Source organism: Triticum aestivum, chromosome 3B (assembly GCF_018294505.1).
Source record: "Triticum aestivum cultivar Chinese Spring chromosome 3B, IWGSC CS RefSeq v2.1, whole genome shotgun sequence".
In the NCBI taxonomy this organism is placed as follows: Eukaryota; Viridiplantae; Streptophyta; class Magnoliopsida; order Poales; family Poaceae; genus Triticum; species Triticum aestivum.
In genome coordinates this window covers 531,790,014-531,801,719 of record NC_057801.1, presented here as the reverse complement: position 1 = coordinate 531,801,719, position 11,706 = coordinate 531,790,014, and positions in this window count along the sequence as shown.

Here is an 11,706-nt window from a genome sequence, read left to right as displayed (position 1 = left end):
AAAGAAATAGAAGCTTGGAAGAAATGCCGAGAGAGGTTGGAGTGGAGTTTGGGCATGAAGTTAATTTTCTCAGACCCACAAAAATGAGCTTGATCCCAGAAAAATAGAAGTGGGCATGATTGCAAGTTTAAATTCAAACTCATTTGATTATAAATCAAATGGGTTTGAACTAGGACATGGTAAAAGGAAGGTCCAAAAAATGTTGGGAATTTTGGTGGAGATTTGAAAAGTGATGAAACAAATTATGGGAATAGTTGAGGCCAAGGGTTTAGATAGAAAGGCATGGGATTCGTTTGCAATTGTGTTATGTTTAATTCCAAAACAATGGAATATTATTTTTATAACCCCCTAATAATATTGGGACGATATACGTTATAAAGAGAAATCACCATGTGCATTTCCCTCGATTTAAATGGACCGAAGATCCATAGGATTTTATTTAGATGAGTTTTTAAAAGGGCTGCATGATGACATGATGCAATGCAAATGATGCAAAGAGATGAGATGCATGACATGAACAAAATGCAAAACAAAAGATAAAAACCTAACCACGGAGGAAATATCATATCGCATCTCCAGAAAAGGCAAGAGTTGGAGTTACGAATATGGGAAGTTGTATCCGGGGCGTTACAACACTCCACCACTACGAGAGGATCTCGTCCCGAGATCTAGGATGGCACCAGAGAGACACGGAAGAGGAAGAGAGAGGTAAAACTAAGTTTCTTCTTCGACAAATGAGTGAAACCAAAGAACTTTGAGAGGTTGAAAAGTTGAAAGAAAGAACACAACAGAGATGAACGAGATTGCAAACAATCCTTAGAAAATAGGAACAGGGAACATTACGAGAACTTGAAGGTTGCAAAGACATGAATCAAGAGTTTAATGGACAAGATAGAATTCGAAACCACTCCGGTTAAAACAAGATGAGAGAGGAAGAATGATATAATTTGGGCAGCACTCCGACTGTAAATGGAAGGAGTTGAACATGAACTTGACAAGATGAGAGGATGCTTGATGAAATCAACAACACACTGCCTCCGGAATTGAAAGATGGCACAAGCGGTAAGAAACATTTCAGACCACACTCCGGTTGAGAAGGGAGGCATAACTTGATAAGATGAGAGAACTCGAATGAAAACACGACACTCTGGCTAAACGGATAAGCAAGGAAAATAACATGATCTTGACAAAACAAGATAATTGGTAGAAGAGAGCAACATCACAAAGCCTCCGGAAACAATGCATGATAGTTTGATAGTTGGAATGAATAGAACGAAGAATGAAACCAACGTCTCCTACCATAATTGAATTTGAAAGAGCATCCCTATGAAGTAGGATTGAACAGAGTTGTTTGAAAAAAAAACAACGGTAAGAAATAAGCTTGTAGCGGGCTTATGGAAACATCTCAAAATTATGAGGTGAGTTTCTGCCACCAACAGAAAGAAATGATTGGATTGATATCAACAAGGAGACGAGAAACTTATTTCACCAGGAGGACAAATGAAGAACTTGGGTCATTTATAAGCACCATAAATAGCAACAATCCTTAGGGAAAGTTTTAGGTGAAATATAACCCAAGATAACTCCAATGAAGAGATTGATGGATTTAAATACCTCATTCTTGACAACAAGTGAATCATGAAGCACAAGGAGAAATTGCCAAGAGTGACATAACACCATCTCAAGAGATAAGGTAGAAAGAATTGCACTTCGGAATGCAAGAAGAAGAATACTTGAGCTCCTCAAAGCAAAACATGTGTTGAACACCATGTTTATTTTAGAGTATAGCTTGGCGGGTCATAACTTCAAGAGAAATCTTGAAGAACAAATCGAGAATGAAAGGAATCCTTGACGAACCATCATGTAGAGCCTCCATGAAGAACTCCAGTAATAAAAGGATGATAAAAAGAAAGAGAAGTTGAAAACACAAGGTGAAGCCTTGCAATGATTTAGATGGAGCTTCGCGATTATATAACTAAGAGAACTTGGAACTCCGGAAAGAAAAGATGAACATCTTAGAACGGAGAATGTGATATGATGAACAAACACCGAAAAGAAGAGATTAATCAACTTGGATGAAACAAGAATAAGAATTATGTTATGCGTATCCTTCACCAATTTAATTGATGATAAACAACGGATTTGGCAAACTACTTATTCTTTTGCATGGATTGAAGAGAGATATAGCGCCAACTTGAAGAAGTCTTCGACAAATCACCGAGAGGATTGGAAAGGACGAATGAAATGATATGGTAATAAAGGGAGAGGAATCTTGAACGGACCACCGTAAAAATTGGAAAAGAGAGTAGCAAGGGCACAATTCACGGGAAAGAGTTTGAAAACGAATGAAGATGCTTGAAGGGATTTAGATACATGAGAATGAAGAGAACATGAACTGATTAGAGGATATTTGAACGATGCACCGGTAAGATTTGGAGAATGATAGCTACACGCTGAGAATGAAGAATTATGACATAATGGCCTTCGGAGGAAAGAAATGGAAACAACTCATGAAATGCTCCGGATGGGTGAAAAGAATTCTCACAATCAAAAACAATTATGAAAGGATGGCATCAAGCTTGAACTACGCATCTTTGGAAGAATGGGTAAGGATTTAAGAGGAACTCTTCTTCGGTCTTCACATGCTGAGAATGACGACGAGAAACACCACCATGAATTGTTGAGACACTCCAGAATGAAAATTAGAAAGGTTGAACCAACGACGAAAGAATTTGAAAGATCTTGGACAAAGGCATATAACTGATGAAATTCATTCTTATGTCAAACTTCGAAAAGAATTTGGGAATAGCTCTTGATAATTAGAAGAGTTAGGTAAGATCCTGGAAAAAGACATGTGGGTTAGGGCCCACTCAAAAGAAAACACCGTTGAACGATTGCTTGTAATAAAGATTGCACTGCTAGAATTAAATGGCTTGAATGAGATAACAACCTTGAAATATCTTGAGCGGATTGAGAATGGAACCACAAGTCTTGTGAGATATTTTCAGCACTCCAGAACAAATGAATAGGAAGAAGTGAATGATTAAGAGGTGCATCGGCATGAGAAAGCATTAGAAATGAGGAAAGAAATATGATGAATATCGAAAGCTTGAATTGGATCCACCGGAGAAGAAACAACAATGAATGATGATGAACTTGAAACTGCTGAGCATCTTCATGGGAAATCACCGGATAAGAACATTGATTAAAAAGAGTGAAGAGACTTCACATGAATAAATGGATACTTGATTAAAAAAATCTGATTCCTTGAAGAAAAAGGGTGGGAGGGCGGGAAAACAAAGACAACTTGGGATGGATGAAACAAACACCGTTGAGAAAACTTAGAATCGATCTCGCAAATGTTGAAATGATTGGATCCATTTGAAGAGAAGCATGCCGGTTGGGAAAAGAATTAACATGACGACCTCGATGATCAAGAAGGATTAGTATTCACATAGCAATATGAGAACACCGTTTAGGGAAGGTATGGATCAACACTTGACATCGAAGCAACTCGAATACCACAAATAAAACAAAACAAAGGATTTGGCTTGCAAAATAGGCCGGAACAAATACATATGATAGAGATTTACCCAATCCCATATCATGCATCTGTTGGAAAGATATTCTAGGAGCTACTTGAATTCCCACCTATAAAACTCCCGTAACTTTCTGGTTTTGCAATATGGTGTTGGGGATACAGGGGAAGCAGTATATCTCACCCAAACTAACAATCCCTACGTCCAGCTGTATCCATCCGTCAACACATAACCAAGAAAACTCCGGAAATCGTGTACCTCAACCTTCGAAAAGCATCCGTTATACAAGCTATGGCAATACTCCCGAACTCCCCAGTACTGGGTGGCGTCGAGGTTATCTCACCAACAACTGCATAAAAGAGATTTTCGATGTCGGCAAAACTCAGGTATTCCAGAACTGCAACGATAAAATTATGACGACAACACCTCGGAGCTCAACACACCGGGACACTGCCACAACCCCTAAATGTTAGGAGGCACCAAGAACAATGTTCTCGTCATAAGAATATCGGAACGATCCCAAGATACCCGCGTGATCCTAAAAAAAATTAGTGAAATTTGAGGAGAGGAAAGACAAAACATCTACGTCAGGAGGCCTCACCAGAGCGACGAAGGGACTGAGGAGTAAAAAGAATCCTACTCTCCGATATATATAATCCTAAGACTCAAAATGATTTTTTTAAACTCAACAACGACCAACAACCAAGGGGGCTCCTATGGTCGGTCGAGGCTCTGATACCAACTTGTCTAGCCCAAGATGCGACCCTATCCTAAAGGAACTCAAAGGTCCCACCAAGGATAGAAGCGCATCTTGAAGACGCTTTTGCAAGGTGGATATCATTACATCAACATTACATAAATAGATGGGGATACATACAAAAGGCATACAATGCCACATGAATACACATCACAATACATAAAGAGCAACATCCGACTACGGATGAAACACAAACAAAAACACAAACGACATCCACCCTGCTAGCCCAGGCTGCCGACCTGGAACCTATCCCCTGATCAAAGAAGAAGCAGAAGAAGAACTCCAAAACAAGGAACATCACTCTCGCGTCATGATCATCGAATAAACTGTACCTGCAACTGTTGTTGTAGTAAACTGTGAGCCACGAGGACTCAGCAATCCCATAACCATGGGTATCAAGACAAGCAAAGCTTAATGGGAAAGGAAGGGGTAAAGTGGTGAGGTTGCTGCAGCGACTAAGCATATATGGTGGCTAACATATGCAAATAAGAGCGAGAAGAGAGCAAACGGAACGGTCGTGAAGCTAGCATTGATCAAGAGGTGATCCTGAACTCCTACTTACGTCAAACATAACCCAAAACCGTGTTCACTTACCGGACTCCGCCGAAAAGAGACCATCACAGCTACACACGCGGTTGATGCGTTTTAATTCGGATCTGGTGTCAAGTTATCTATAACTGGACATTAACAAATTCCCATCTGGCACATAACCGCGGGCACGGCTCTCGAAAGTTTATACCCTGCAGGGGTGTCCCAACTTAGCCCATGATAAGCTCTCGCGATCAATGAAGGATATACCTTCTCCTAGGAAGACCCGATCAGTCTCGGAATCCCGGTTTACAAGACATTTTGACAATGGTAAAACAAGACCAGCAAGACCACCCGCTGTGCCGACAAATCCTGATAGGAGCTGCACATATCTCGTTCTCAGGGCACACCGGATAAGCTAAGCGTACAGGTACCGACGAATCCAAGTTGCCAAGGAATGGTCCTGCACGGTGCTCTAGTTTGGACCAACACTCGGAGGAGCACTGGCCCGGGGGGGGTAAATAAAGATGACCCTCGGGCTCTGGAAACCCAAGGGAAAAAGGGCTAGGTGAGGCAAATGGTAAAACCAAGGTTGGGCCTTGCTGGAGGAGTTTTATTCAAAGCGAACTGTCAAGGGGGTCCCATAAGTCACCCAATAGCGTAAGGAACGCAAAATCCGGGAACATAACACCGGAATGACGGAAACTAGGGCGGCAAGAGTGGAACAAAACACCAGGCATAAGGCCGAGTCTTCCACCCTTTACCAAGTATATAGATGCATTAATAATATAAGAGATATTGTGATATCCCAACCATAATCCTGTCCCCCATGGAGCAATCTTCAACTTCACCTGCAACTAACAACGCTATAAGAGGGGCTGAGCAGAAGCGGTAACATAGCCAAGCAACGGTTTGCTAGGAAGGGTGAAAAAGGTTAGAGGCTGACATGGCAAATTGGGAGGCTTGAAGAACAAGTGATAGGTAGCACAGTATAGCGATAGATCGAAGCAACTAGCATAGCAATGATAGTAATGAGATCCAAGGTGACGGTCATCTTGCCTGAAATCCCGCAAGGAAGAAGAACGAGTCCATGAAGAAGACGGACGGGAGTAGTCGATCGAATCCTCACAATCGCAACATTACCGGAACTAAGAAGCAACACCCGAAAGAAACAAACATGGTAAACAACCATCACATAAGCATGGCATGATGCACAATCAAGTATGATGCATGTCCGGTTTAAATGTTGTTAACATGGCAAGAGGTGAAGCATAATAAAATTAGCTATCTAGGCAATTTTAAATGAGGCCGGAATAACAAACAACAATTCCGGAAAATCCCCACATGCTTTTAGCATTTTAATGCATACACAATTTTAAACATTTTAAATGTTGTTATCATGATGCGAATGACATATGCAAGTTTTAAGCAATTTTATAAAAATGTTGACATGAGCATGATATGAGGCATTTGTCGCTATGGCAGAAGGAAAAGGGTGCCACGGCGAGGAAGCCGAAAATGATGCCACGGCAACATATCGGTTCCAGTAGCTCATGGAGATAGCGGTGCAAAAGGAAGCGTGCGGATGTGCGAAACATGCTAGGGATGGTGGGGTGCTCCCGACTACCGGGTTCCCATGGGTTAGTGGCATGGAAATGAGTGACAATTCGGACACGTGCAAACTGTACATCTCATACAACACATGCATTCGGTCCATGGCGGTCGTTTCGGCGGTTATACCTTCGAAGCGTGCATAACGAGGCGGTTCAAAAATGTCGAGGGAAGTAGTCGTTCACGGGTCATAGTGGAAGTAGTCGTTCTCGCGATGGTTGTGGAAGTAGTGGTTCACGTTTCGTAGATGTTCGGGGTCACATCGAGGAACTTGACGTCCACGGAGTCTTCGAGGGTCGACGGTAGTGGCACACACGTTGTCGGGGTACTTGTCGGTCCGGTCTTGGCGGTGCAGATGTACACGTTGTCGGGGTACTTGTCGCCTCACCGGGTGTAGTCGTACACGTTCGGAGCAGAACTTGGCGTATCCATGTACTTGTCTGTCTTCACGGAGATGCAACAGAACGACGATGATCAAGTGCAGTGAGGCCCCGGGTCTACCGAGGCTTGGGTTGAACCAAACGATGATCAAGTGGACGATCTCGTGCTTGAGCACCTGAAGAAGATGGCGCGGCGGCACTGGAAGAATGCAGCGGCGGCGGGCATCGCAGGAGGTCAGGGACAGGGAACCAGCAAGGGGAGGCACAGGGGACTTGACGCGGCGGCGGCTTGGCACTGGAGGAAGCAGCAAGGCAGCACCATGGAGGGGCACGGCTGGCCCGGAGGGTGCGAGCAGAAGGGAGCTCCTCTCCCTGGCTCGATGCGTGCGTGTGTGTGAGTGGCGGCGCAGGGAGGGACAAGAGGGAGAGATGGGGATCGGGAGAGAGCGTGGTGAGGGGCTAGGGTTAGATGGTGCTCGAGCTGGGCTGTGGATGGGCCTTAGGCCAAATGGACTGGAATTGCAGGCTCTCTCTCGATTTCAAAGAAATAGAAGCTTGGAAGAAATGCCGAGAGAGGTTGGAGTGGAGTTTGGGCATGAAGTTAATTTTCTCAGACCCACAAAAATGAGCTTGATCCCAGAAAAATAGAAGTGGGCATGATTGCAAGTTTAAATTCAAACTCATTTGATTATAAATCAAATGGGTTTGAACTAGGACATGGTAAAAGGAAGGTCCAAAAAATGTTGGGAATTTTGGTGGAGATTTGAAAAGTGATGAAACAAATTATGGGAATAGTTGAGGCCAAGGGTTTAGATAGAAAGGCATGGGATTCGTTTGCAATTGTGTTATGGTTAATTCCAAAACAATGGAATATTATTTTTATAACCCCCTAATAATATTGGGAGGATATACGTTATAAAGAGAAATCACCATGTGCATTTCCCTCGATTTAAATGGACCGAAGATCCATAGGATTTTATTTAGATGAGTTTTTAAAAGGGTTGCATGATGACATGATGCAATGCAAATGATGCAAAGAGATGAGATGCATGACATGAACAAAATGCAAAACAAAAGATAAAAACCCAACCACGGAGGAAATATCATATCGCATCTCCGGAAAAGGCAAGAGTTGGAGTTACGAATATGGAAAGTTGTATCCGGGGTGTTACAGACGCCGCTAGCACTGACGCTCCAAGCCTCGTCAGGCACCCAGTGTACTTCGTCAGCACAGTGTTGTGGGATGCGAGGGCACGGTACCCCATGCCCCAGAAACTCCTCCTCGCGCTACTGGTGGCCTCGCGCAAGTTGCGACACTACTTTCAGGGTCACCCTATCAAGGTTGTCTCGGCGTACCCCTTGGAAAGGGTGCTCAGGAGCCCAAACTCAGCCGGAAGGGTCGCTGAGTGGAACACTGAACTGCAAGCGTTTCAGATCGAATTGAGCACGACCAGGGTCATCAAGGGGGCCGCGCTAGCGGATTTCGTGGCCGAATGGACGGAGGCACCGGGCCTCAAGGCAGGCGAGGACCGATCCCTCTCCCCAGGAAGCGAGGTGCCAGAAGGCTGGGTCATGTACTTCGACGGAGCGTTCTCCAGGCATGGCGGTGGGGCTGGGGCGGTGCTCATATCTCCCACTCAGGACAAGCTCTATTACGCCGTGCAGCTCTGTTTCGAGCAAGGCAAAAAGGTCTCCAACAACATAGCGGAGTATGAAGGTCTAATAGCAGGCTTGAAGGCCGCGGCTGCCCTAGGGGTAAAGCGCCTTACCATCAAGGGCGATTCGCAGCTCCTCGTCAATTTCTCCAACAAAGTGTACGAGCCAAAAGATGAGCACATGGAGTCCTACCTCGCTGAGGTTCGCAGGATGGAAAAAGCAGTTCTGGGGGTTGGAGTTGCAGCATGTGCCCCGTGGCACCAATCAGGAGGCCGATGACATCGCCAAACGAGCATCCAGGCGGTTACCTCGGGAGGCTGGCGTCTTCGAGGAGCAGCTCTTCAAGCCCTCGGCCATGCCATCACTATCAAACACGGTGCAGCCTCGGGAGGAGCTCCCCCAGCCACCTGCCTCGGGAGCTCCGGTCTGCGGCCCAGCCTCAGGAGCACGCCTGCTCCTGACGATGGAGCCTCAGGAGGGGTGCTGGATCACAGAGCTCCGAAGTTACTTGACGCAAGGGACCCTACCGCAGAAGGAGGAGGAAGCGGAGCGTGTGGCGCGGCAAGCCTCGGCGTACTGTATCAGGGACGGAGAACTCTACCGGAAGCGACCAAATGGTGTGTCCCTATGCTGCATATCCAGGGAGCAAGGGAAGGAGCTGCTGGCGGATATACACGGTGGAGACTGTGGGCATCACTCGTCATCGCGGACCCTCATGGGCAAGGCATTCCGCAGCGGCTTCTACTGGCCTACTGCACTCAATGATGCAGTCGAACTAGTGAAGGCCTGCGAAGCCTGCCAATTCCATGCCAAGCAGATCCATCAGCCGGCAGGAAGTCTGCAAACTATACCCCTCTCATGGCCATTCGCAGTCTGGAGGCTGGATATGCTGGGCCCGTTCCCTCGGGCGACGGGGGGCTATCGCTACCTCTACGTCGCCGTAGACAAGTTCACCAAGTGGGCCGAAGTGGAAGCCATCCGCACCATCCCTGCAGGTTCAGCAGTCAAGTTCATCAAGGGCCTCGTGAGCCGGTTCAGGGTACCGAACCGCATCATCACCGACAATGGTTCGCAGTTCACCAGTAACCTCTTCGAAACATACTGTGCTAACCTAGGAACGCATATATGCTACGCTTCGGTGGTGCACCCCCGAAGCAACGGCCAGGCCGAGCGGGCCAACGCGGAGGTCCTGAGGGGCCTCAAGACCAGAACATTCAAGAAGAAGCTGGAAACCTACGGCAGAGGTTGGTACAATGAGCTTCAGTCCGTGTTGTGGTCCATCCGCACGACTGCAACCAAACCGACCGGGGTGACCCCATTCTCCCTGGTCTATGGAGCCGAAGCGGACCTCCCTCATGAGGTCAGACGTCGTTCCGCACGGGTCCTGGTGTTCGACGAGGCGCAGCAGGACGCCATGCGGGGGATGGACCTCGTGCCGGGGGAGGAGCGTCGCCGAGAAGCCGCGTTGCAAGCGGCGAGATACCAACAAGCACCGCGGCAATACCACTGCCGCAATATCCGCCCTAGAACTCTTGAGGTAGGGGACCTCGTGCTCAGGCGGGTTCTCTCCAGGGAGGGACTACATAAGCTCTCTCCCATGTGGGAGGGCCCATTCAAGGTTGTTCATGTTTCCAGGCCCGGCTCCGCGCGCTTGGAGACTCAAGAAGGGGTGCCAGTCCAGAATGCGTGGAACATCCAGCACCTCCGGAGGTTTTACCCTTAAAGGGCCCAGAGCCTGTGAAGAAGGCGAATGCGTGTGAAGACTATCTTTTTGGAGAAGGCCCAGAGCCTGTGAAGAAGGCGAATGCCTGTGAAGACTATCTTTTTGGAAAAGGCCCAGAGCCTGTGAAGAAGGCGAATGCCTGTGAAGACTATCTTTTTGGAAAAGGCCCTGAGCCTGTGAAGAAGGCGAATGCCTGTGAAGCTGTCGCGTTTTGGAAAAGGCCCAGAGCCTGTGAAGAAGGCGAATGCCTGTGAAGCTGTCGCGTTTTGGAAAAGGCCCAGAGCCTGTGAAGAGGGCCAATGCCCGTGAAGCTTGCTTCCCCGAAGAAAGTCCCGGAGCCTATGAAGAGGGCCAATGCCCGTGAAGCTTGCTTCCCCGAAGAAAGGCCCGGAGCCTGTGAAGAAGGCCAACGCCTGTGAAGCTCGCCGCCCGTGACACTCTCACATAATAATGAGTTGGGGCTGTACACGCCCCCGAGTCTCAGCAGCGCTGGCCTCAGGCCCTGGGGCTCCCTCCCACGCCCAGTGGCAGCACTTAGCTCCGCGCTGGTGAGAAGACGTCGAAGACTAGACTAGGTGTTGGACGCGGCTTTTTCATTTTCTTTCTGCAGTTGGCTAGGTCATTCTCATTTGGAGTTTTATCGAAACTACCGCCACCTTTTGACTTGTGGTTCTTCAACTTTTTCGCCCTCCTGCCTCGATTTCTCTTGCGCAAGGGCTCGCGAGGGGGCAGCCCCGAGCGCCCTCGCGAGTGTTTCTGTCCCTATCGCTCAAGGTTTCACGACCCGGGTCCACTACAGGAGCGCCCCTCCAGTCCGTGCCCCACGGCTAAGGCTGGAGATTACCTACGCGCGGGTGTGCGACAGGAAGGAACAATACGAAAATAACGGAAACAATACAATGATTGACAATGGTAACCCAAACGCGCCCCCACGGGGCCCCATACTGCTGTCTTTTTTGCGCAGGAGAAAAGAAAAGAAAGAACAAATTATGTGAAGCTCGCCCTACGCCAGCCCTTAGGGAAGACTCGAGCCGCCTCCGGAGCTCGGGCGGACTCCCTCTCGCGCTTCACCGGGGCGCGACGGCGGGCAGACCCGCTGCCACCCTCCAAGCAGGCACGATGGCGTGGAGGCTGACCGCGGCCGCTGCTAGAAGAGTCTCTGCCCGAAGAAGAACCAGTGAAGCTCGAGGAACCCTGGGCGCCGCCAACCACGCGCGCGTTGTCCTCTCCGTCCTCGCCGGGGCTGGGTCCGCGGTCGTCGTCTTCAGGGCAGCACCCTGGGCGGCGACCATCTTCCCCAAACACCCTCACATAGAGGGTGGCGTCGCCGTCGAACTTGAAGTGCAGGGTGCAGCGACGGCTTAGGCCACGCGCGCGAGCAAACGTCTATCAGCCATGGGTCAAGGCTAGGCTCCCGGCTGCGAGACCTCCAGCGAAGCCCACGAGGTCCGGCTGCAACAGCCATCTGCCTGGAGCCACAGGCCGCCAGGGGCGCCAGCCGGGAGCTTACCT